This window comes from Enhydra lutris, unplaced genomic scaffold, assembly GCF_002288905.1.
Source record: "Enhydra lutris kenyoni isolate GAN:26980312 unplaced genomic scaffold, ASM228890v2 scaffoldscaffold11, whole genome shotgun sequence".
NCBI classification, from domain to species: Eukaryota; Metazoa; Chordata; class Mammalia; order Carnivora; family Mustelidae; genus Enhydra; species Enhydra lutris.
The window spans coordinates 24486962-24514822 of NW_019154095.1; the positions used below are offsets into that span (position 1 = coordinate 24486962).

At 39.6% G+C, this 27861-nt stretch overlaps 2 protein-coding genes across 11 annotated transcripts in view; one reads left to right on the plus strand and one right to left on the minus strand.

The window, feature by feature from the left end:
• Window positions 1-21259, minus strand: part of LOC111144630 (fibrinogen like 1) — a 61421-nt gene extending 40162 nt beyond the window's left edge. The window contains exon 1 of the mRNA XM_022499029.1: window positions 21228-21259. The gene's annotated coding sequence lies outside the window, so the exon portion shown is untranslated. The remainder of the gene's footprint in view (window positions 1-21227) is intronic.
• The window catches only part of LOC111144629 (pericentriolar material 1), an 80456-nt gene continuing 73440 nt past the window's right edge, over window positions 20846-27861 (plus strand). For all 10 annotated transcript variants that reach the window (XR_002640417.1, XM_022499019.1, XM_022499021.1 and 7 more), the window contains exons 1-3: window positions 20846-21047; window positions 22778-22847; window positions 25930-26093. The gene's annotated coding sequence lies outside the window, so the exon portion shown is untranslated. The remainder of the gene's footprint in view (window positions 21048-22777; window positions 22848-25929; window positions 26094-27861) is intronic.

A 27861-nucleotide genomic window follows, 5' to 3' on the forward strand; every position in this document is an offset into this window, starting at 1 on the left:
AGAAGGTACATTGGAGAGAATTATTGTAGAGAATTTCCCTAATATGGCAAAGGGAACAAGCATCAAAATCCAGGAGTCTCAGAGAATCCCCCTCAAAATCAGTAAGAATAGGTCCACACCCTGTCACCTAATAGTAAAATTTACAAGTCTTAGCAACAAAGAGAAAATCCTGAAAGCAGCCCGGGAAAAGAAGTCTGTAACATACAATGGTAAAAATATTAGATTGGCAGCGGACTTATCCATAGAGACCTGGCAGGCCAGAAAGAACTGGCATGATATATTCAGAGTACTAAATGAGAAAAACATGCAGCCAAGAATACTATATCCAGCTAGGCTATCATTGAAAATAGGAGAGATAAAAAGGGATCCTCTAAGAAAAGAGAGACCCTAAAAGTAGTAGATCAGAAAGGAACAGAGACAATCTACAGTAACAGTCACCTTACAGGCAATACAATGGCACTAAATTCATATCTCTCAATAGTTACCCTGAATGTTAATGGGCTAAATGTCCCAATTGAAAGACACAGGGTATCAGAATGGATAAAAAAACAAAACCCATCAATATGCTGCCTACAAGAAACTCATTTTAGACCCGAAGACACCTCCAGATTTAAAGTGAGTGGGTGGAAAACAATTTACCATGCTAATGGACATCAAAAGAAAACTGGGGTGGCAATCCTTATATCAGATCAATTAGATTTTAAGCCAAAGATTATAATACGAGATGAGGAAGGACACTATATCATACTCAAAGGGTCTGTCCAACAAGAACCTCTAACAATTTTAAATATCTATGCCCCTAACATGGGAGCAGCCAACTATATAAACCAATTAGTAACAAAATCAAAGAAACACATTGACAATAATACAATAATAGTAGGGGACTTTAACACTCTCCTCACTGAAATGGACAGATCATCCAAGCAAAAGATCAACAAGGAAATAAAGGCCTTAAATGATACACTGGACCAGATGGACATCACAGATATATTCAGAACATTGCATCCCAAAGCAACAGAATACATATTCTTCTCTAGTGGACATGGAACATTCTCCAGAATAGATCACATCCTGGGTCACAAATCAGGTCTCAACCGGTATCAAAAGATTGGGATCATTCCCTGCATATTTTCAGACCACAGTGCTCTGAAGCTAGAACTCAATCACAAGAGGAAATTTGGAAAGAACCCAAATACATGGAGACTAAAGAGCATCCTTCTAAAGAATGAATGGGTCAACCAGGAAATTAAAGAAGAATTTTCCCATGAAAAAAATCATGGAAACAAATGATAATGAAAACACAATGGTTCAAAATCTGTGGGACACAGCAAAGGCAGTCCTGAGAGGAAAATATATAGCGATACAAGCCTTTCTCACGAAACAAGAAAGGTCTCAAATACAAAATCTAACCCTACACCTAAAGGAGCTGGAGAAAAAACAAGAAAGAAACCCTAAACCCAGCAGGAGAAGAGAAATCATAAAGATCAGAGCAGAAATCAATGAAATAGAAACCAAAAAAACAATAGAACAAATCAACGAAACTAGGAGCTGGTTCTTTGAAAGAATTAATAAGATTGATAAACCCCTGGCCAGACTTATCAAAAAGAAAAGAGAAAGGACCCAAATCAATAAAATCATGAATGAAAGAGGAGAGATCACAACCAATACCAAAGAAATACAAACAATTATAAGAATATACTATGAGCAACTCTACGCCAACAAATTTGACAATCTGGAAGAAATGGATGCATTTCTAGAGACATATAAACTACCACAACTGAACCAGGAAGAAATAGTAAACCTGAACAGACCCATAACCAGTAAGGAGATTGAAACAATCATCAAAAATCTCCAAACAAACAAAAGCCCAGGGACAGATGGCTTCCCAGGGGAATTCTACCAAACATTTAAAGAAGAACTAATTCCTATTCTCCTGAAACTGTTCCAAAAAATAGAAATGGAAGGAAAACTTCCAAACTCATTTTATGAGGCCAGCATCACTTTGGTCCCAAAACCAGACAAGGATCCCATCAAAAAAGAGAATTACAGACCAATATTCTTGATGAACACAGATGCGAAAATTCTCACCAAAATACTAGCCAATAGGATCCAACAGTACGTTAAAAGGATTATTCACCATGACCAAGTGGGATTTGTTCCAGGGCTGCAAGGTTGGTTTAACATCTGCAAATCAATCAATGTGATACAACACAATAATAAAAGAAAGAACAAGAACCAGATGATACTCTCCATAGATGCTGAAAAAGCATTTGACAAAGTTACAGCATCCCTTCCTGATCAAAACTCTTCAAAGTGTAGGGAGAGAGGGCACATACCTCAATATTATCAAAGCCATCTATGAAAAGCCCACCGCAAGTATCATTCTCAATGGAGAAAAACGGAAAGCTTTTCCGCTAAGGTCAGGAACATGGCAGGGATGTCCATTATCACCACTGCTATTCAACATAGTACTAGAAGTCCTAGCCTCAGCAATCAGACAACAAAAAGAAATTAAAGGTATCCAGATCGGCAAAGAAGAAGTCAAACTATCACTTTTTGCAGATGATATGATACTATATGTGGAAAACCCAAAGACTCCACTCCACAACTGCTAGAACTTGTACAGGAATTCAGTAAAGTGTCAGGATATAAAATCAATGCACAGAAATCAGTTGCATTTCTTTACACCAACAACAAGATAGAAGAAAGAGAAATTAAATCCCATTTACAATTGCACCAAAACCATAAGATACCTAGGAATAAACCCAACCAAAGAAGCACAGAATCTATACTCAGAAAACTATAAAGTACTCATGAAAGAAATTGAGAAAGACACAAAGAAATGGAAAAATGTTCCATGCTCCTGGATTGGAAGAGCAAATATTGTGAAAATGTCTATGCTACCTAAAGCAATCTACACATTTAATGCAATCCCTATCAAAATCCCATCCATTTTTTTTTCAAAGAAATGGAACAAATAATCCTAAAATTTATATGGAACCAGGAAATACCTCGAATAGCCAAAGGAATATTGAAAAAGAAAGCCAAAGTTGGTGGCATCACAATTCCAGACATCAAGCTCTATTACAAAGCTGTCATTATCAAGACAGTATGGTACTTGCACAAAAACAGACACACGGATCAATGGAACAGAATAGAGAGCCCAGAAATAGACCCCCAACTCTGTGGTCAATTAGTCTTCAATAAAGCAAGAAAGAATGTCCAATGGAAAAAAGACAGCCTCTTCAACAAGTGGTGGTGGGAAAATTGGACAGCCACATGCAGAAAAATGAAACTAGACCATTTCCTTACACCAAACACGAAAATAGACTCAAAATGGATGAAGGACCTCAACATGAGAAAGGAATCCATCAGATCCCCGAGGAGAACACAGGCAGCAGCCTCTTCGACCTCAGCCACAGCAACATCTTCCTAGGAACATTTCCAAAGGCAAGGGAAGCAAGCCCAAAAATGAACTATTGGGACTTCAAAGCAAAGATCAAAAGATCAAAAGCTTTTGCACAGCAAAGGAAATAGTTAACAAAACTAAAAGACAACTGACAGAATGGGAGAAGATATTTGCAAATGACATATCAGATAAAGGGCTAGTATCCAAAATCTATAAAGAGCTTAGCAAACTCAACACCCAAAGAACAAATAATCTACTCAAGAAATGAGCAGAGGACATGAACAGACATTTCTGCAAAGAAGACATCCAGATGGCCAACAGACACATGAAAAAATGTTCCACATCACTCGGCATCAGGGAAATACAAATCAAAACCACAATGAGATATCACCTCACACCAGTCACAATGGCTGAAATTAACAAGTCAGGAAACAACAGATGCTGGCGAGGATGCGGAGAAAGGGGAACCCTCCTACACTGTTGGTGGGAATGCAAGCTGGTGCAGCCACTCTGGAAAACAGCACGGAGGTTCCTCAAAAAGTTGAAAATAGAGCTACCCTATGACCCAGCAATTGCACTACTGGGTATTTACCCTACAGATGCAAACGCAGTGATCCGAAGAGGCACGTGCACCCAAATGTTTATAGCAGCAATGTCCGCAATTGCCAAAGTATGGAAAAAACTTAGATGTCCATCAACAGATGAATGGATAAAGAAGAAGTGCCATATATATATATATATATATATATATATATACTTATATATATATATACACACACACACATATATATTGGAATCCTATGCAGCCATCAAAAGAAATGAAATCTTGCCATTTGCGACGATGTGGATGGAACTAGAGCGTATTATGCTTAGCGAAATAAGTCAGTTGGAGAAAGACAACTATCATACGATCTCCCTGATATGAGGAAGTGGAGATGCAACGTGGAGGATTTGGGGGCAGGAAAAGAATAAATGAAACAAGATGGGATTGGGAGGGAGACAAACCATAAGAGACTCTTAATCTCACAGAACAAACAGGGTTGCTGCGGGGAGGGGGATCGGGAGAGGGTGGTGGGGTTATGGACATTGGGGTGGGTGTGTGCTGTGGTGAGTGCTGTGAAGTGTGTAAACCTGGCGATTCACAGACCTGTACCCCTGGGGCTAAAAATACATTATATTTTATTAAAAAATTTAAAAATTAAAAAAAAAAACTACCAAATGAGTAAATCTTGGAAAATAATGTTTTTTTTTATCATACGGAATTCCCCATATCAGTGAATAAATATTAGATGGATGAAAACAAAAAAATAAAAACAAAGGATAGTGACCTGACTCACATGTGCATGACACTAGAGTGTACACTAACATGATCCTCTAATATTGAAGTGCTTTTTCCCTGCTTCCCTCTTAGAGATATTGAGGGAAGAACTTTAAGAGTAGACCCCTTGTCCCTACCTCCAGCAATGAAAGGTTATGATATATTAAGGGTCAATTTCAGAGTGATTCACTTACACTGGTTTTTGTTTTGTTTTTGCTTGCAAGCTAAAGAAATAAACTTTATCCAGCCATCTTGAGAAAAAAAATTGGATTTATTAGAGGGATGCTGAATTAAGTAACAGAATCAATAACAGGCTGCTGCAAACAAGCTGAGGGAAGACAGAATAAGGACAGCTCTAAAAACCTCAACAACAGGAGTTCTTCAGTTTACTCTGTAGCAGACAGCCCTTAAAATGTTTTAGTTTCAGTGGAAATTTAGCCTCTGTGTCTTTCCATACAAATTACACCTCCTTAGGAGAAAGAATCCAATTAGCCCAGTCACCTACATTTCAGAGTACGTGTAGACATCTAACACCCACGCATCCAGGCTATACCTCTACTCTCTTGCCCGCAGATGTTGGATCCAGGGGTTGAGATTCTTGCCAAATATGACTGTTGTAACTTTCCTAAGTGAGGAAAGCTCCCAGTATGCACTATTCTATTACCCAATCAGGGAATTTAAAGAATAAAGAAAGGAGGATCCACCCAGTTTGGTAGAAGATTGTCTTGTTCAATGAGATGCCTGACAAGCCTAATGTCTAATGTCCCTTGACGATTTTCACCAATGAATGAACCACATTATACGTACCAACTTGTTATCATTGAGAGTGTATATATGCCTGTATGTATATGTATATATATAGGTGTGTATATGCATATTCCAGTCCTCTATTTGCCTACTCCAATAATTTCTATGTACCCTGTCAGAAGGACATAGGACTCCCCTGGGGACCTATCCTTCCCCAGCCCCATCCACCTAGACTGCATGTTCCCTTGTGTGTTTCGTTGTCTTACACTGTGCATAACTATATTGTGTACTGGAGTTTCTCTCTGTGCTCAGAGAGATCAGGGACTTGTTTTACTATTTCTATACCAATAGCACCCAGCATATACATACCATACAATAGCAGTCAGGAACATTTATTATTCATGGAACAAAAAAATTCCTGCAATAAAAATCTGTAGTGGCATATAATATAAATATTCAAACTTGATAATTTGATCAAACTTCATAATTTACATGTACTGCTTATTATAGGTCCTAATACACAGAAGACATGCAGTAAATTTTTGTTTCCTTCTGTCTTGAAACAAGATCAGGACTGTGATTTTATTGATAGAGAGTGAGGCAGCAATAGAGACACACAGATAATTAATAGTTTTATAAAGATTGCTTATAAAGATTACTAATTTAGGTGGGAAGGAAGAAAGTGATTTTTTAATAATCTGTAATTGTTTGGGAGATAGAGAAGCAATGAGTACAGTTGGAAACAATACTCTGCTCCTAAAATCATTTTCTAACATTGCCAAATTCACTCATGGTTTTAGCAGAACAAGAATTTCACATTCCAATAAAGAAAGGTAACAGAAACCTCTACTTTAATCTATAATGAAAGAAGAACTTGAAGCAGCACAACATTGTTACCAAGAAAAACTTAAAAATTTAGATAAAATTTTTTTAAAAAATTGAATTGATTAAACAGATACTGAAGTACCGTCAGTATCTGAAGCATCAGGGAGTTACTAAGGCAGCCAGGACCTAAGGGGTCAGACTGTGTAGAGAAGAAAGCTACCCTTACTCATCACACAACAAATGTACATTACTCTTCCTGCCTCTCTCTCTTTTTTTTTTTTTTTAAACTATGCATCAAAACAAAAAACATGGAAAAGTGCACAAATCATTAGCATACAGCTTCATGAATTTCCTCAAACTAACTTTTTCTGTAGTGTTTACATGCTGGTAATTTATTTATTTATTTATTTATTCTTTAGTTTTTTGTGTATCCGAAAATATTTGTGCCTAAGATTCTGAAAGGGGTTTTGCTGCATGTTGCATCCTGGTTACTCCACTGTCCTCTCACTTACATTGTTCCCAACCAGAAATCCATATCATCAAAATTCCTTTGTACATCATTTTCTCTCTTTCTGTTTTTAATGGAACTTCTTTTGTCCATTCAGGTTATGTTCTCCAGCAAGCTGACTCTGAGATAGAGTGTTGCGCACAGGATGTTTAGGAGAGAGCGGTCCGTGATCGCTCCCTGTGGGAGGGAGAGGAAGGAAAAAGGACTGGAGGAAGGAAGAACCTATGTGGAGTTAAAATGGTCCATCAGAACTAAAATGATCCATTACAGGCTTCCTGCTTTGGGCCAAAATGGCTGGGCCTTACCCCCAGCTGGATGGATCATTATGTGTGGGCTGCCCAAAAAACCAAAGAGAGACTTTGGCAGGAGATGGCTGTCCACAGCTGAGAGGATCCCTAAAGGGCCTGACTGCCCACACCAAGTAACAGGGCAACAAATTCTCCCATGAAGGGCAGATCTGGAGGTGGTATTTCACCATTTCCTTTACATCTGTGGATACAATTGCAGGAATTATTGATTGGCTTTGGGGAGGAAAGCAGAGTCCAGACACTCTAAAGAGTGCCTATTGCTGAACCTTTCTGGTGAAACAGTGAGAAAGACTATTGGTTGCCTTTTTAAAAAGTTGTGATAAAATATACACAGCATAAAATTTATCATTCTAAGCATATTTTTCCATTGTAATCATTTTTAAGTGTACAGATCAGTGGCATTAAGACATTTAAATTGTTGTGCAACCATCACTATTACCCATTTCTAGAATTTTTTCATCTTCTCAGACTGAAAATCTGTCCCTATTAAATATTAACCCCCCTTTCCCTCACCTGCAGACGCTGGCCACCACATTTGATTCTTTGTCTCTGGGAATTTGACAACACTAGCTACCTCACACAAGAGGAATCATTCAGTATATGTCTTGCTGTGCTTAATTTTACTTTACACAATGTCTTCCAGGTTCATTGATGGTGTTGCATGTATCAGAATTTCTCTTCTTTTAAGGAGGAATAATATGTCATTATATGCAGAGACTGCATTTTGTCTGTTCATCCATCTACAGACATTTGAGTTGTTTCTACCTCTTAGCTATTGTTAATAATGTCTATGAACACTGGTGCATAGATATGTCAGTTGCCCTTTAATTCCTTTTAGTGACTACTAGAAAATAAAAGAGAACAAGAGGCCAAAATATGAGCTATGAACTTCAATTGCTGAGATCCAGAGACAGATTTTGGTATTTGATCATACAGGCTAAGTGAGAATTTAAAAAACTGCTTTGCAAAGCAGGTAATTGTCTTAAAAAGATTTGTTCAGCTTTTAAAAGACTTAAAGTCCACAAGAAAATATCTGAACAATCTCATGTTCCCTGCACCCCAGCTAGACTGGATATATGCCATTTCCCAAACACAAGCTGTACTTTCTGCTTCTGTGCCTTTGGCCATGGTGCTCATTCAGCCACAGAAAGCTTTTCTCAGATCTGTGAGAGTCAACTTTGACCTGCAGGTCCAAACACAGCAAATGTCAATAAGTATGTTCCTGTTCTAAGATCATTTTATTTAGCACCATTTTATTCCACTACTAAAGCTTATTTCAATATTTCTCCATATTTCTCAGTTTGTCCTTTAAATATTACATTATACATATTATAGCCAAGGATTCTCATGCATTCTAGATTATAAGGTTCTTATGGTTATTCACTTATCAATGACCAGTCCTATGTCATCTGCAGTCAGTAGCAGCTCCAGCCAATGGCCCTGTCTCGTTACCTGACGAGATTTGCAGTTGACATTTGTTATTCTTTTGTCTCCTGGTTTAAATTCCTCCTTTCCAATAGCAGCTCTATTTCTAGCTGAGCCTTCTCCATAACTTTTGAGGAAAATAATTCAGCACTTCCATAGCAGGAGCCAAAATGGCTAGACCTTTTCTCACCCCATCAGGGACACTGGTGGGCAGTGGGATAAGGAGGGTCAGTACTTTCTCCAGAGAATTTGCACCTTCAGGAGAAACCCAAGGAAGGGCATTCATTCCAGAAAGAGCAGAGGCAGCAGCATATTGGGCGGACACTTCCTCCTTGCTTTCTGTTACTTGGCTTTCTATAGCTCCCTTAATTCCTGTTCATTCTGAAGCCTGATGTCCCAAGATGTCTTTTGATTCTCTGAGTCCCACATTCTCCAGTAAATTCCAAGAAATTCACTTTTGCCTAAGTTAGAATCCAGAACCAACAAAGAACTCTAAAACATTACTACCTCCTTGTTCCTATTCATAACTCAAAGTCCTGTCCTGTCCTGGCTGGTATCTATTTTCATTAAATGTGTATATATGGTATACACATGTGTATATGTGGTATCTATTTCATTAAATATATATATATATCCACATTTAATATATATATTAATATATATAGAGAGAGACATATTTATATATGACATAGATACAGACACAGAGATATAGACATATATGTAGATGAAAATGTAGATGCCACTTTAGACACAGATGAAGGAGTAGACCATAGATATAATGTATCTACCTCTTTCCCAAAATGAAGGGTCAGACTCAAAAACAATGGGAGTGAAGGAGAGTGACACACATCGACAGTTAGCTTCTACAGTTTCCACAGATCTTTCCTGGGAAGGTCCTTATGCTAGACTACTCATTTGATGACATAGCATGACTGGAGTAGACAAAGAGAAGCAAAATGCACAACTTGAATTTGGGCAATGATAAAGTATGATTTGGCTGAAAAATCCCAAGACCTGGAATCAGAAAGCCTGAGATAATGTTCTAACTCACAATCAATTGAAATTGGGGTTCCCCAGAAACCGAAAATGACACAAAAAATTGGATGCAAGTAGTTTGAGTGGTGATTCCGGAAAGCATAAGTGAGAGAATAGTGAAGTGAGTTGGAACAGGGAGAACGGCCAATAAAGGCTGTCTTGTGAGTGGGCTATAGTAGACAAGTGGCCTCTGAGAAACCCATGTCAGAATTTCTGCTTCCTATGACCAGAGCCCTGGGGTATATATCTACCAGGGCCAGCCCCCCATTGTTGGAGAGTTGCTTCTGTCCATATTAACTCATGTTTTAGTCTGTTCCTTCCACCTGGGCTCATAATCCCCCCTTTCTTCTTGAGAACAGCATTGCTTTAAGTACCTTCCCCTTTCTCACTTTTAATGTCCCCCTGTCCTTCCAGTCTTGCCCCCCTTTCACCCGGTAAGCTTAATTCTTTTAAATTCTAGAAAATGAAAACTTCCCTTATTCCTGCCTCTTCCTACCCGCCAATTTCTCTCTTTCCCTTTCCACTAAGCTTTGTAAAGAGGACAATCTACACTCACGGACTCCAGGGTCTCATTTCCTATTAACTTTTCAGCCCAAACCAGTGACTCCTGACCCTTCCTTTGACTGCGACTGCTCATAACAAGGCTGCGTGTTTCCTCATAGAAGTTTCTCATTGATTCTCAGACCCTCCTTCTTCCTCAAAACTTATTCTTCCATGTGCTTTCATTAAACCCCTCTCTTAGTTCTCTGTGTCTTCCCAAGTTTTTCATCTTTCCTTTGTGGACTATTCTTGCTCTGCTAGTCCATTGAATGCTACTGTCTACAATTACCAAATATTTAACTCCAACTCTTACTTGTCTCTTTAACTCTAGAAAGTGTTTGTCCAAGAGGCCACTACTTTCCAACTGAAGTCATTATGGTGGCTTCATCTTCCCTCTCCCTCTTCCCTTGGAAAGAACAGAAGGAGTTGGTAAAACTACTATTTATTCATTTAACCCGTTTCAAAGCTTTACATTATCAGACATCATTCCTCTCTGTCACCCCTCATTTTCTTCTTCAAAAAGTCCAATTGATTCTACCCTCTAAATGCCAAACTCTTTTCATCAGTCCCATTGCCACTGATACCTTAATTTATGTCTTCATCACCTTAGTGTAATCCACTGGTAACGTCTACTTGATTAATCTGCTAATCTGCTTCCAGTTATTTTCCATGCAGACTAACTCCTGCACAGAAAAAAAAAAAAAAAAAAAAAAGCAAATGTGACTACAACATTCCAACATTCTCCTACTTTAAAAGGTTTGGTGGTGCTCCATAATCGATAAGTTAAAATCCAGTTTCTTTCCTGTGGTGATCCAACCTCAGTGTGGGTTTCCAGAGGCAGTAACGTAGTCCCTGTGTTTAAAGCCAGTGGAGTATGGTGTGAATGTTTTGAAATCTATGCTAAAATGGGAGTACAGGATGGGATTCCGAAAACATGGAGGCCCAAGTTAACATTAGCACAAAGCTTTCTTTGTAAACTTAGTAAGTATAAACATTTACAAATCACTTACTGTGAGCCAGGTACTATCTGAGCCATGTATTAATTTGTTTAATCCTCACAACAGCCCTTAGAGATATGTATTAGTTTTATTTCCATTTTGTCAACGAGGTAACTGAGACATAAAGAGGGTGACCACTTGCTCAAGGTCACATACAACAGGATTTGACCTGAAGTAGTCTGGCCCTAGAAACGTGCTCTTATCCACTTGCTACAGTGTTTCACTAGCTTTACAAGAAGCAGCAGGGTTGTCCGGCTTTAGTTCAGGATCGCAGCCTGCGCAGGGATTTTGCTAATTAGAGTCAGAGAGTGGAAGCCCAAGCCAGCAGGGACTGAGGATAACCTAAACCTGGACCATAACATTAGAAAGAGAATCCTTGTCTCCATATCTTCCCAGTGCCCTACAACTCCTCCATCTAACACACACACACACACACACACACACACACACACAGAGCCCATGAGTCCATGAGAAGCTTCTGGGAGACCAGAAACAGAATCACTGCTGCTGAGGACAATAAAGGCCCCAGATCAGGTGGGAATGTTTTCAAAAATGACAAGACGAGGGAGGTGTGGCAAAGAACAACAACAAGAAAAACAACAAACAGGACCTATCAGTAAAACTGGATAGGGTCTCTGTACCTCTCACCACTATGGGATTAGACTAAAGACGGGCTCCTAAGAACTAACTTAGCCACCCCCCCATTCTATTTATTTATTTACTTGAGAGAGAGACAGAGAGAGCACGTGTACGCATGAGACGGAGACAGGACGGGCAGAGGGAAAGGGAGAAGCAAACTCCCTGCTGGGCAGGGAGCCCCATGTGGGGCTGGATCCCAAGACCCTGAGATCATGACCTGAACCTAAGGCAGATGCCTAACCAACTGAGTCACTCAGGCAGCCCTCCCTCCACTTATTCTTGATAATTGGGGGTGGAGATGTCAGGGGAATGGAGGTATTTCTTCTTATAATTTGTGTTAAGCAGGAGAGTGAAGTCTTACACAATTGATTTTAGCATTCAAAGAAGACATAACTCTCTTACAGCTCCATGCTAAGGAAATGGGTCCTATTAATCAGTGTAGAAGAAGGGCATTATTTTAATAGTGGGTAGAGCCAGGATAAGCTAGAGGCAAGAGCAAGAGAACAAAATCGTTCTGTTAATGAAGAATTAATGAAGAATTTAGAGTTTCCATGGGTAACCCAAAAGGAAAAGAACAAAAGTGAATGAGATAAGAATGGGGAGTAGGATCTGGAGAAAAAAATGCATCCAAATGACAGGGAGTTGGGGAAGAGGCAGCCAGAGAGAAGTGCCATATTGTGGCCAAAGATCTTTATAGAACAGGGGTGTCCGAATAGCTGTGGTATAAATTCTTCTTCCTCCTCCCCCATCTTACACCATTAACTGTGAATTTTCAGTGGAAAGCAGTATACCACACAAAGGGGCCTTGTTTCCATGGTATTTTGAGAAAGCAAAGGGAAAAAGGTTGTGTTCTGCCTTGGGAATGATGTGGGTTGGAGAAAAAGAACAGTCAAAAGAAGCTAGACTTGAGAGAAATCAAGAATTCAGCAGAAGCCGGAAATAATAGAAAAACATTAACTTGATACATTCTAGAAGATGTCAGCATATGAAATTAAGTTTCCTGCTCTGTATGTGATGGAGACATGGTTACCCCAACAGCTCTGAGGACCTGGAAGCACTCAGGTAGCTGACATTTGAGCTATGTAAGTAAAGTGAGATATGTTTCTTATGCCACAAACTTACATGTGGAAGATGAATGTAACTCTTGTTTTTCTGATTGGATTTCAAGACTCTATTTGATAGGCTTGGAGAGACCTCATCTCTCTCTTGATCCACTAGGTCAGATGGTTAGAGTCTCTCTCCTCCCAGGGCACCATGTGACTTCCTGGGCTTGTGGTGGGTGAGCCTTGCGGAGTGCCACTGTAAGCACCCATCCCTACTGCAGCCATGGAGCCTTCTAGGCTCCCCATCATAGAGCCCCACAGCTTGCACCTTCCTCTTCCCTTTCAGAGATGCACCCAAAAGCATAAAGTTCTTTGAATTTCCCATCAGTTCTTCCTCTTACCACCCAGGCAAATTATGAGGAGTGGGAACTGCTCTGACTGATTTTCAGCTTTTCTCCTTGTCTGAAGGTTGTATCCTTTGTTCCTGGTATTAGCGGCTGCGACAATCCTTGGTGGAGGCAACACAGGGCTGCAACTAGCCAGGATAGGGGTGGGGTGGGGTGTGGTAGGGAACCGAATATGTAAGAAAATAGTATAAACTAATACCTGCAAATGTTGTTCAGTTACATTTGCTTTATATCCTCCCTTTCTTATTAGTTGAAACTACTCTTTGTAAAATAACCCTCCTGCAAAGTAAGGAAATTACATTTTCCTTCATTGCTAATCTCTCCTTCGATCTTTCATTAATTATATAAAAACTTCCCATGTTGAGTACTCTACATCAGGGGTCAGCAAACTATGGCCCATGGGTTAAATTGGGCCCACTGCCTGTTTTAATATTTTTATTTATTTATTTACTTATTTTAAAAGACTTTTCTTTATTTTATTTGTCAGAAAGAGGAAGAATGAGCGAGCACACGAGCAGGGGAGAGACAGACAGAGGGAGAAGCAGGCGCTCCATAGAGCAAGAGCCTGATGTGGGACTCCATCCTAGGACCCGGGGATCATGACCTGAGTTGAAGGCAGCCACTTAACTGAGCCACCCAGGCATCCCCTGTTTTAATATTTTTAAATAGTTGGAAAAACCCAGCAGATGATTAATATTTTGTGCCATGGGAAAATCACATACAATTTAAATTTCAGAATCCAAAAATAATGTTTTGTTGTAACACAGCCATGCCCATCCATTATGTACTGCCTGGCGGCTTTCACTTGACAAACATATAACTAAGTAGTTGAGACAGAGACTATGTGGCCCACAGTACTTAAAATATTTAATATCTGGCCTTTTACAGAAAATGTTTGTCAATCCCTGCTCTACACCATTCTGTTGGACCTGTTGTGAGGGATTTACACTTTTCCTTTTCTAGACTGGATTGTCCATCCTGCCTCCCAACATCCCTCAGTTTTTAACCCTGGAAAAAATTATGTTTTAAAATTATTTTCTATTATGTTATGTTAGTCACCATACAGTATGTCATTAGTTTTTGATGTAGTGTTCCGAGATTCATTGTTTACATATAACACCCAGTGCTCCTTGCAATACATGCCCTCCTTCATACTCACCACTGGGCTCACCCATCCCCCCACCTGCCTTTCCTCTAAAACCCTCAGTTTCTCAGAGTCCACAGCCTCTCATGGTTCATCTCACCCTCTGATTCCCTACCCCTCCTTCATTTTCCCCTTCTTTTTTCTAATGTCCTCCATGCTATGCCTTATGTTCCATAAGTAAGTGAAACCATACGATAATTGACTTTCTCTGCTTGACTTATTTCACTCAACATAATCTCCTCCAGTCCCGTTAATGTTGATGCAAAAGTTGGGTATTCATCCTTTCTGATGGCTGAGTAATATTCCATTGTATATATGGACTATATCTTCTTTATCCATTTGTCTATTGAAGGGCATCTTAGCTTCTTCCACAGTTTGACAATTGTGGCCATTGTTGCTAAGAACATTAGGGTGCATATGGCCCTTCTTTTCACTACATCTGTATTTTTGTAACCCTAAAATTACTTAGTGCTCTGGTGGTAAAGAAAGGCATTCTAACCTCTTTCCTGGTTAATCTGAATTCACACACATTTTGCCATTTTTTCCCCTTTCCTTAGAATCTTACAGAAGCAAAAATGAAGTGTGGGAAGCCCTTTTTTATGGTAAAAGAGCAAAAATTATAACACAAACAGCTGTTGCTTCCCTATATAATGCAGTGGATTTAATATAGATCACTGTACCCCAGTCACACTGGGACTTCTTCACAGCCCATGCCTATTTGCAAGCATATACCAGATCTAGTCATCACCTACAGATCTCCTCATTTATGTGAGAAAAGACACTTTTCTGGCTCACAGTTCATCTTTTATAAAGTCATTCCAGACTTTACTCCCTTATAACCATGGCAATTGTTGAGTTTTCACTTCATATAATTTTATTTTCAATAACAGCATTATTAAAGTAAAAGCTGAGGAGTAATTTTCATACTTTCCATTTTCTTAAATATTTATTTGAGAGAGAGACAGAGTGGGAGTGGGGGTAGGACACAGGGAGAAGGAGAGAGAGAATCTCAAGCAGACTCCCCACTTAGCTTGGAGCCCAATTTGGGGCTTGATCCCAGGATCCTGAGATCATGACCTGAGTTGAAACTATGAGTCAGACACTTAGCTGAATGAGCCCAACCAGGAGCCCCTAATTTTCATACTTTTCTAGTATTTTTCATATGAATTAGAAAACAAAATCTGTATCAGCCTATATTTTTCTATTTTGGGAACCCTCCCACCTAATAGCCTGATGTCTCTACTTTTATACATTTTATACATTTGTGTATATCTAGTACTTTCAATATCATATAATATAGGGGTGATGGGAGGCTAAGAAATAAGGTATAGATGATTTTCTTTGTAGTTTTTCATTATATCCCTTTATTTAAGCCCCTCTGACTTGATATGTCCTGGGAAGCAAGCATTCCACACAGAACTACACTGTTGCAGCTCTGATCTGGTTTATGATGACTAGAGAAAGTGGAGTAAAAATACATAGACCCCCAAGAATATATAAGAAACAGCATATCACAATCATAGGAGCTGAGCCATGTTAAGACTGATGAAATGCAAATACAGTTAGAATTGTCAGAACCATAAGGGTACATTTATCAAATGAGTGATTTTTGGAAGAAAAGAACATAAACTGGTTATGGAGGAAAAGGCAGTTCAGAGTGGTATAAACATTAACATTGTATGTCTAGAGAGCAGTAATTAGGTATTTGGAATCCAATAAAAAATTCTGAACTAGGCAGTAATGAGAGATGTCAAGGTAATTAGATATGGGGAAAACAGAGGAAGGTAAGAAAAGCCTTGAAATATCAAAAATAATTAGTTGTTATAATTTTATATAATACATGATTTAATTATTCAAAAGTTTAGGTTTCTGAGCAAAAGAGGCGCATTAGAAAAATTCACAGTGGGGCACCTGGGTGGCTCAGTGGGTTAAAGCCTCCGCCTTCGGCTCAGGTCATGATCCCAGGGTCCTGGGATCGAGCCCCACATCGGGCTCTCTGCTTGGCAGGGAGCCTGCTCCCCCCACCTTCTCTCTGCCTGCCTCTCTGCCTACTTGTGATCTCTGTCTGTCAAATAAATAAATAAAATCTTAAAAAAAAAAAGAAAGAAAAATTCACAGTAACATGATTTTCTCAATGCAAAGTTTAGATCAGCGTTTCTCAGGAGTGATTTTGCCCTCACCCCCCCACTCTACCCTCCTTGGATGGACAGTTATTTGATAATGCCAGGAGACACTTCTGGTGGTCACAACTGGGGAGACAGGGTGTTACAGGCATTTAATGGGAGAAGGTCAGGCATGCAGATAAATATGTTGTAACACACAGGACAGCCCCCTGAAACAAAGAATCAGCCAGCCCAAAATGTCAATCATGCCATGACTGAGAAACTCTGGGCTAGATGAAGGGAGAGAAATAAAATTCTTAAATTTAACCAAAAAAATGTAAGAACTAGGTCAGAGTTCTTCACCTATCCCTTGTTTATATAATCAGTTCCTTCCTCCATCAAGTTAGTCACAAAGCTAATATGAAGAATAAAGATAATATCATTTATATTCAACTCTAGAAATATTCCAAAATTAATTTTATTTCTGCTCTTAATACTTTGTGTTTCTACCCATCAACATAGATGAATTTCAGAAACAATGTTGAATGAAAAAACAAGTCAAGCAAAAATATACTCAGTATGACGTCATTTATATAAAGCTTGAAAAAAAGTGAAACCAAACAATACATTATTTTGGGATATATACATATAGTTATTTGAGAAAAATGAAAGGATGATAACACCAAGATCATACAGGATAGTATTTATGTTTGCAAAAGGGAATGAGCTTGGAGAAAAGCATAAAGTGTCCTTAAATAGATTGATTATATTCTATGTTTTAGCTTAGGTGGTGGGTTATTGAGGGTTTCTCTTATTATTGTGCTTTATAATTTACACAAATGTCTATTTTTCTCTAGGGTGTATAAAAAAATCACATATAAAAACAATCATAAAATTCAGTTGTAATGGCGGGGGGCACTACAGATTTTTCCTTTAAGTTCTATCACCACCTGCAGGTAAAACTAGGTACTGCAAAAAACTGTTTTTTCAAAGACCAAATTTGTGAATCTCAAAATATAGTAAATGAATTCTGCAAGGCATTTGTGATAATAAAGAACTACAAAAGTCAGGGTTTCTGCTCTCACTCTACTTAAATCCTGTGGAAAAAGAACACAGAACACATTAAAGAGATAAATAATATAATACAAAATGTTCTACTGTCAGCACCCCCGGTCAGTGTAATCTTAAAAATGAAAATGCTATTTTACACAGGATGACAACCAATCAGAATCCAACTCCTTGACTTGATTCATTCTGCTACTACCTTAGGCCAGGCTTTAATACTTCATGCCAGTTACTACCTGTTCTACTCATCTCCCGCTCTCCCTAGCTTGTTCTAAACCTTGCTGCTAAAGTCTTAAAATAACTACTTCATTATATCATTGCTTCTTCTAAAGACTCAATGTGATTTTACACTATCCACAGAACAAAGCCCAATCTCTTCAGATCAACATTTAAGATTTTCTACAGTTTGTACAAAACATATAGAAACCTATTCTTCTCTTGCCTCCCCGTTCCCCATCCCATGTGAATCCTCTACTTCACCCAGTCTGGTTTCTGCATTATCCATCACGAATTCTGGATGTACTGTGTGTTTGAAGTGTGCTTGTTTCCATTTGGGCCTCCTCCCCCATGTTTAATACATGTTTTATGTTGTTCTTAAATGTAGGAAACTGAGAGGTAGTTTCAACATATGTCTCTGAGAGACCACTCGATCCCCATCTACATTTCCACTAAACTGTTGCCCCTAATTTCATTCCATGCAGAAACTGGAACTATATTTTTGAGGCAATATATCAATATTCTTTCTCTGAATTCCTAAAGCACTTACTGTCTGTATCATTTATTTGCCATATTCATACATTACTGATACTAAATGGATTTGTTTGCTTAAGGTTTATTCTCTGAATTAGACATTAAGGTTTTGGAGATCTGGAATAATTTTATACCTTTTCAGGTTTTTATTCTTTGCCTTTTGCTTTAGATCAATAATGCTCATATTTGAGTTTGAGGATCTTTTTTTAATGTAAAAATATCTCAGACTCCTCCCCCCACTAAACAGACATAATAGTATTGACATTTTTTAGAGGTCATAAATTTAAAAATCATAAAGACCATATTAATGCTTTTGAATCATTTGAATTGTTTGAAGGACAATAGCCTCTACATATTTGAAAATTATATATATATACATATATACATAAACAAAATGATGACTATGGTGATGATAATAAAGACAGCTAATATTTTGAAGCCTTCCCATATGCTAGTAATTTTTTCCACTCATTCTCTTATTTAATCCAAAAATCCCTCCAACAAGTTCAGTAGACCTGTTTTACATGGGCTCTACCACTTGGAGATGTCAGAATTTTGATGATTTATTTAAACTTTGGTTTCTAAAATGGAACAAATGCAGGATCAATCTCTTCAGGAGAGTTGGGAGAATTAAGAAAATCACAACAGATACAACGCTTAGCTTGTGCCTTCTTCAAAATAAATACTACTTGAAAAAAAAAATTCCCACAAGGGTGGCAATATTAGGATTCTCTCCCCTTCATTTTGTAGATGGGACAACTGAGACAGAAAAGTTAAGAAACTTGACCAAAATTTTAGAGCTATGGAGTGGTGGAATTAGAATGGGGCCTGGAGCACTCTGTGCTTTGGATTCCCACAGCACTTTGTTTTCTTACAAAACAGAATTTATTTACGTCACATTCTATTTCTCCATCATTCACTAAAATATCAGCCCTTCAAGGGAAAATGGAGGAGGGGTAGGAAATCAGAGGGTGAGATGAATCCTTCAAGGGCAGGGAATGTTTTTGTTACCGAGTAATTACCAACGTTAGATACACAGAATGTACTCAAAAATATATCATTGCAATAAGACTGAATCTGACGATAGTTTCAGCAAGAGTTTTATTTACCTGAATTATGTATTGAGATAGGATTCTTTTACTTGGTTTTTTGAACAATATCTGTTGGTGATTGAGAACAATTTGTTGTTGGAACCTAAATGTCCTTTATTCACTCTACTCTTCTTTTGTTTAAAACAAACTCATCTCACAAACTGCCTAAAAATAGAATGCCCCTGCATTCAAGTAAAATTAAAGGTGTTTTAACTTTTCAGGGAGGCACACTAAAGGCCTTGAAAGTCATTATCACTTTTTTCTCCTAGTGTGTTAGGAGTGTTAACAAGGAAACAGCAGGCCCCAAATGGAGTCACGTGTGCTAAACCTCACCTCAGCCAACTCAGGTTTAATACCTAAGCCAACTGCAGTTTCAACACCCCAGTAATATAACCTTTAACTAGTCACCCGGGACTTGGTTATCAGTAGGTCAGTAATCCATCTGGCAGCGCTTTCCTTTCTACTTAGGAAGGCAACTTTGCCAGAAACAACGCATTCTTTGCTAATTATTTCCTTTTTCCAACCCCTTCCTGACTTTAAAAACATTGCCCTTTCTACAGCTCCAAGGATCTCCTTTCTGTTTGTTGGTTGGAATGCTGCTCAATTCATGAATAGTCAAACAAAGCCAATTAGATCTTAGAATTCACTCACTTGAATTTTTTTTTTTTTTTAAACTAAGAGAGAACCTGTCAATTTACCATCCTTGATAGAGCTTCTGCTGAGATGGGAGCATAAATCAAAACAGAATTCAGAGACTAGTTTTAAAAGAAAATTTCCCTATACTAAATTTTGATTAAAATCGTCTGATTCTTCCAAGGGAAAAGTAGGACATTAATCCAAGGTGGTGGTGTTCATTATTAACATTTAGAATTCTCCCACTGACTATATGGTTAATTGGTTTAGCCAATTAACTTCCCATGATTAATCTTCACCGTGTAACATCACGAGTAGATGGTAAAAACCCTTCTAATTCCATCTCTTCCTAATTCCGGATGCGGGTCGGCAAGAAACAGAGGTGCGACTTAGGTCTTCCCCCCCCCCACTCCCGGCCCCCCGCAGGGTCTGGAGCTGACAGCCGCCCAGCAAACCAGAATGACTCTCCTCAGTTTTTCCAGCTAAAAAGGAAGCTCAAGGTACTTCCGCACAGGCCCAGAGCCACCAGCTCGCAGAGGAGTGCCGCGATGTTCACGGCATGCCGGGATTTGCGGTTAACCCTCTCCTGACCGATGGACGGACGCTTATAAACCAGGGTCGAATTGGCATTCTGGGATATGCAGTCTCCGGTTGTTCGTTTGTGTTAGCGGCTCCAGGCAAAAGGGCCCGAAGTGACACCACAGACTCCGGCGGTCACATGACTCTAGTCTAGAGCGTTGATCGCACTGCGGCTCCCGCCCCGGCGAGTTCTCGCCCCGCGCGGCCGTTGCCGAGGAGACGGCGCAGTCTCACGCCGCGTTGCCCCCTCTGCAGTCCCCCCCGCCCTCTTCTCCCACCACAATGAGATCCTAAGATGGCGGTGGCTGCGGCGGTTGGCGCCGAGTAGCTAAGGTAGAGAAGGCGGCCATTGGGCCCTAGGCAGCCAGGGAATTTGTGGGCGCTCCCAGCTGCAGTCTCTAAGGGAGGACCGCTGCCGGTGGCGGATCGTAGGGCCTGACCGCTACTCCACCCTTGGCAGGAGCGGCTTCTTCGTTTACAGGTAATGCTGCGCGTCCCCAGCCCTTGGCAACCGAGGGCAGCGCGGGGCAGGGGCGAGAGAGCAACGGCTTTGGGACACTTGACCCTATCGGGCCTGGCCTCGGGCCCACGCCTCTCCGTGGGCTTCTGGGTCTTCTTGTTGCCAGCTTCGGGTCCCCTAGCCAGACAGTCCGCCCCTTACCTCAGGACGAAGGACGCAGTCTCCGGGTGAGCATTTAGGGACGCGATAGCGGCTGCAGAACTCCCTTGTTGCCCCCCTCCCCCCCCATTTTCTGGCCCCGAGGAGGAAGCCGCCCTGCGTTTCGGGCGCTCCAGGGGAATGCCCCTTGCAAGTCTTGGGAGTGGAGCGGGGGCTGTGGTTTGGTTGCCAGGGATGGGGCTGGCTCTAGTTCTCCATAGCACGGGGCCTTAATGGCCTTAGTGTACGTGACTGCGCCCGCTCCCACCCCCTCTCAAATTCCATTCTGTGGCGCTCTCGGTGTCCAGAATTTTAGGTGAAGGCCGGGTGAGGAGCGACGCGACTTTTGCGTTGGGCTGTGAGCAGCGGATTTTTGCTGTCTCGGGTATTCTTAGAGCTGAAAGGCCGGCGCGGGGGGGGGGGGGGGGGGGGGGGGGGGGGGGGGGGGGGTGGGGGGGGGGGGGGGGGGGGGGGGGGGGGGGGGGGGGGGGGGGGGCGGGGAGGGCGTTCCTGACTTTGGAGAAGAGGTGGTTTATACTTGGGAGAGGAATGATAATTTAACAGCTCTTCTCTCCCCCCTCCCATTGCTCAGCTTCTCCGTCTCCTACTGTAGGTCCAGTAAGAAAGGGCCTAAGATGGGGAAAACTAAATGCCAAGTGGGATTAGGGAAACATTGCTTGCTTTGCAGAAACTGGTGTTTGGGGATTGGATGGTAGGCCCTCTTAGGGGGGCGGGTCATCCAAACTTTTTTCATCCTGGGGCCCATTCCTGAGGATTTCGCCTTGTTCGATTTTTTTCCTTCTTTTTTCTTTTTTGACCGGTTTGAGGTTTGCGTTCTGTGCCGTATGAGTGAGGGATCGTATTTTGGCGCTGGAAGAACCGGGCTTTCTGGGCGCCCCTGTCACCCCCGCCCCATAACTGCTTTCCAGACTCCGCCTCCTGGTATTCTCTGGTTACTGGAGTGGGTGTTGTAGAGCTTCGGGTGCACCTGCTCTTTTCTTTGCCTCTTACCTTCTTGGTGCGAGTCCTGGAAACCATTATAATACTGGGTTTTTGAACTGAAGGTAAACCTTGTCTGTATATAGTGACAAGTTTTTTTTTTTTTTTTAAGTAGTTAGCTTTCAAGTAAAGAAAATTTTTTTTTAATCATTGAATATACAAAGTTTTTGAATAGTTTGTGTGGCAGAAAGTTAATGACAATATGAGGAGTAAACTTCGGCATGAATCTTTACATGGTAATTGGGATTAATGATCTTTATTACTTACTGAAGTAGCTATATTAACGGATCATGTTGTTTGGTAGAATCTTACAAGTTTGGAGGATTTAAACATTTAAGTATATCACATTGTTTTCCAAAAGGATTAAAGTAACCAGTCTAAAATATTGTAAGTTGGATGTTTCCTTTTTTGTTCATTTTTCTAAACATTTTAGGTCATGTGTGTGTGTGTATATATATATATATATATATATATATATAAAATATTTCTTATTCTATACTTCATAGTGTAAGCAAAGAATTCACTGAAGTGTTTTTGTTGTTTTTAATCACAAGCAGGCAACAACTTTGAAGTGTGAAGCAGGAAAGGAGCCGTTTCTGAGCTATAAAACTAGTTTTTAAACAGGTAATTTGTCATCATTATATATGTTATTGCTGTTTATCGGGTTTTTTTTTTTTTAAGGATTTTATTTATTTATCTGACAGGGAGAGACAGAGTACAAGCAGGGGGAGTGGCAGGCAGAGGGAGAGGGAGAAGCAGCCTCCCTATCCCTACCAAGCAAGAGCCGGATGTGGGGCTTGATTCCAGGACCCTGAGATCATGACCTGAGCTGAAGGCAAATGCTTAACCAACTGAGCCATCCAGGCACCCCTGTGTTATTGTTCTTCCTATTGTAGTTGGAAGACTTTTCAATGGAGACTGCTATCAACATATCAGTGCGTGGTTGAGGGCCCACTCTAGTAAACAGACCTTCTCAGTTTGCTGCCCTGTGTGCCTTGCTTTTTGGCATGCCACTTTGTTCTGCTTTCATACTTTTGCTAGAAAAGAGCCATGTCATTCCTAATTATTAAATACCAAATAATTTAAACAATGCCTTTTGAAATGTCTTTTTCTTCACAGGATTTCTTCAGCCCATTTGAATTTGAATTTGTCCTATAACAGCTACTGGATTTGCCTCTCCAAATCTATTTAATCTTAAGTCATTTTCTGCAACTTTTCTGTTAATTGATTTTTCAAAATTTCTCTACTTTTTGAGCTTATTGCATATACTGTTGACTGAGTTGTGCTTTTTTTTTCTCTTAGGTGCCTAAAGGTAAACTAGTTTATATCCATAGTGTATTGTCAAATCTGACCAGCAAAAAAAAGTCAATGAAAGTTTATTGAGGGAAAGTTAAATAATTATTTGCTAAGGACAATTTAGAAATTAAATGACTAAAGGATGAGGATCAGAAGAAATTCTTGTTAAAAAGCATTTTAGAAGTCATTGCTTTTTTAAGGAAAGTGTCAGAGTCTGAATTTAATTCCGCTGTTAAAATTTTAAGACAACGCATTTTCAGTGGGTTGCTTGCTTTCCAGGAAAGCAGGTAAGTCCTTAGTTCCCGTATGATCTAAGCCAGCTATCATGAGAAAATTGGCAGTTGATTTATGTTTTTATTATACTTTTTCAGTATTTTTTTTTTAAGATTTTATTTATTTATTTGTCAGAAAGAGAGAGAGAGAAAGCACACAAGCAGGCAGAGAGGCAGGCAGAGGTGGAGAGAGAGGCAGGCTCCCTGCTGAGCAAGGAGCCTGATGCGGGACTCAATCCCAGGACCCTGGGATCATGACCTGAGCCGAAGGCAGCGGCTTAACCCACTGAGCCACCCAGGTGTCCCAGTATTTTTTTTTTTAATTGGAAGAATAATAGGATAAGAAAAATCAAACTCAGGGAAGGTCAAATGTGAGTGTGTATTAGAGTTCTTAACACTAGAGTGATATAGCCGGCGTTTAGTAAAATAAAAAGAATTATAAAACCAGTTATAAAATAGTTTAAATGTGAGGGAGGATAGATGAGAGGGAATAAAGATATAGGGAAAATTCTTTTAACTCACTTTAGAAGATCTTCATTTTCTCATTAAAGAATTTGGCCATTTGTAAAGGAGACAAGTGTATTTGACACTTGGGAAAAATAGAAAGCGTTTGGAATAACTGCACTAGGGAATTTATTTGGAAGCCAGCAAAGTACATAGTAATACATTCATCTTACAGATTTAATTCAGTACCTACAGTGGGTGACTTAATGACTATAAAGTACTAGAGATATGGCAATGAGCAAAACAGACAAGGTGTCTTATCTCATGGAGTAAATCTATGTTTTGAAAGTGTGTGTTTGTGTGTGTACAGTATAAGATACCTTAATAGTGAACATAGCCAATCACATTTTATAATTATTTCTCTATCCTTTAACAGTTTGTGAATAGATGCAAAGAGAGCAGGTAGTGGGGTTAACCAGAATTGAATTGGTAGAATGGACAAATAGGGGAGGAAATCAAGGATGCTTGCAAGGGATTTTTGGAATTACTTACTTGGGTTGTGTTTGGGGTTGAGTAAGGAAGCAGGGGGTTAATGGATTCCTGGAAAGAAGAATGACCAAACTGAAGTTTGCAGCAGGGTCAAGAGCAGGTTTAGCAGGAATGACCCAAGTGAGAGAAGGAGAAGGCAAGGACTTATGATCAGAAGAAGGGATTTCAGAACTTCAGGATCTTGAACAAATTACCAGTCCAGAGTGAAATGTATTGGAATAGGGAAGATGAGAGGGATGTTGGATCTCAATTCACAGTCTTAGAAAAATTAGGAAAGTAGGGAATGATGTGGAGGGTGAAACCATGAGCCAGTTATTACCAAGAAAAGTACAAGACTTGTTTTAGGGAAGACGGTAGGAAGTGGTGCCCACGGTATGGAGAATGATATTTTTGATGACAAATTTGTTCAAAAGAGGAAGGTTAAGCATTAGTTAAATAAGAATGGTCTGTAAATGTGATCCTTTCCTCATGAATCTGGGGCATTAGGAAGAGTAGTGCCCCGTTTGGAAAGGATTGCTAAGGAAATAGTGCTTTTAGAGGGATTTCGGATGTTATTGAACTTGAAGAAGTAGGAGGCATATTGGGGAACAGATGGAGGATGTAAAGGAGGTTTGTAATGACCCAGTGGAAGGGAGTGATAGGAAGAGATGGTAGCAGTGAGTATGGGACTGGCAGCAAAGACTGAGATTCCAAGTTGCTGGTGGCAGTAGGGCCTACAGATTTATTTGGGTGTTACATGTAACTCATGACAAGAAAGCAATAGGTTTTGAATATAAATTTTAGGGAGGGCGTCTTAGCGAGCAGAATTTAATTGACCTCAGTGTTCTCACTTCTGAGCAAGGGCATATTTTGTTGATGTTAAATGCTCTGCACAGAATAACTGTATTGTAAGATAGACCTAATGCAATAGTTGGTACATAGGTCTAATAAAATTTTTGTTGATTTAGATAGAGGGTTATGTTTTGTTGCAGTCTTTTTATCCCCCTCCCACCAATGTCTTAACAGTTTTTTGTTTTTTTTTTCTTTGAAGAGGGTAATTAGAGATATCTTAAGTTCTAAAAAAATTTTGAAATTTTTAGAAAGTCTCAAATTGAAAGCGCTATGGGAAAAATCCTTTGTGAAAAAAATTTTTTTTTTTTTTTTAGGTACTTGACTATCTTAAGTACAGAGAAGAAATTGAGAAGTTCCTCAAATGAAACTGACTAAACAACACATAAAACCAGATACTTATGCATTTTCTTCTCAGTTTCCATTAGAAGTGCTTAGTACATTTGAACACTGTATGAAGACTTTCAAAACAGTGTACCAGGTATTTTTATAATTAGTAAGAGAAATACCATAAACAATGCAGCCTTTAGAAAACTTGTACAGATATATAAAGTACCACCGTTGGTTATTTTGCGACCCTAAGTAAATACTTAGAAAAAAACTACTTCCTACATTATTTTATTAGGTTGAATATTTCTAAAACCTTCATTTACAGTTGTCAAGATGGCATTTCCAGGGATGGTTAGGAGTAATTTAATGCCATTTCAGAGATAATATCTGAATTTAAAGATTTTAGAAAAATAGTGTTTTTTTTCTTAACTTGATTAATTTTTCTTTATATTTTTATTTCAAAGATTAACCTTGGGTCAATCATAGGTATTTCTGTGACAATATTGTAATTTTATATACATATAAATACTTCTCTGTAGTAAGAATCCTATGACAGGATTTTCTTCAAAAAGATCAGTCACAGAAAGTTTATAAATTGCTATAGTACTTTTGCATTTTGTATCTTTGCAAGGTAAGGGAGCCAGATAGGGCTGTTGAAAATAGCTATATGAAACTTTTAATTAGTTTCAGCTTAGTTTAGTAGGTCATAGAAGTGCTCGTTTAAAGTAGAAAAATTTTACTTTTATCCCTGTTATTCCCATACAGTCATCCATGACTTGTGCTGTTTGTTTTCCAGTGGCTTCAGCTTTTCCATTTTATTGTCTTTCTAATAACCTGCCTGCCATAATCTCCCACCTTGGATGGATTCAGTGGAATATTCTACCAGGGGTGATGAGCACTGCTGGGAAAAAAAATTCACATTGCAGATAACTGATATCTGTGGATGTTCTCTGGCTCTCACCTGAATCCTCAGTGCTGCCCACAGTCATTCTCCTTTACTCTTCTCATCTCTCAGACACTGCTGTCTAACCCTCACATTTTAGGATCAGTCCTTTCCTCTTCGCATCACTTACAGACTCCCTCAGCCTCCTATGAATAGATGTCATTAGCCTCCATCTACTTCCATCCTTCCCCTTTGTTCAAAGAAAGAGGTGTTCCTCTACCTAAAGTTAGTGATTTTTCTTAACACCCTGGGTCCCAGTTGCTACCGCTTTTTCAGAGACCATACACTATCTCCTTTCTTTTCTGCATCTTCAGTATCTTCCTCTACTAGCTCTTGGCCAACAAATTTTAAACATGCTTTTAACAAAACTTCCTCCATGCCTATCTCTGTCTTCTTCCCTTCATAGACTAATTCCTTGAAAAAATTACCTAATGACTTCTTTTATTTTTGCCTCTTCCTATCAGTAAAAGCATTCTAGTTACGGGATTGATTCTCCCCACCCTGCTGTAATTGCTAGTACCAGGGTCATCAGTAACCTTCTTGTTGCTAAATCCAAGTGGGCACTTCTTAGTATTATGTGACGGAATAACATCTGGCATTCTTACTGATATCCTCCTCCTTTATACACTTGCACCTTCTCTAGCACGCTCTCCTGGTTTCTCTCCTGTCTTTCTACCTTCTTCAGTGTTCTTTTCCTGTCTCTTAAATATCCGTGTCCCTCCAGGCTCAGTCTTGATCTCTTCCTCTTCTCCTGGTGCCTTCTGCGCCATTTTGAGTACTTTTCTGAGCAGATGATTTGCAAATCTCTCTGCAGCCTAGATTTCACCTCAGACCCAGCATTGCTAAAACCAAATTAATCCTCTCTCAACAAAAATCTGTTCGTTTTCCAGTCACTGTGAATGTATCACCATAAACCCAGTTGTTCAAGCTCGAAACGTAGGACTCATCCTTGAACAGCTTTCTCACTGCCTCATCT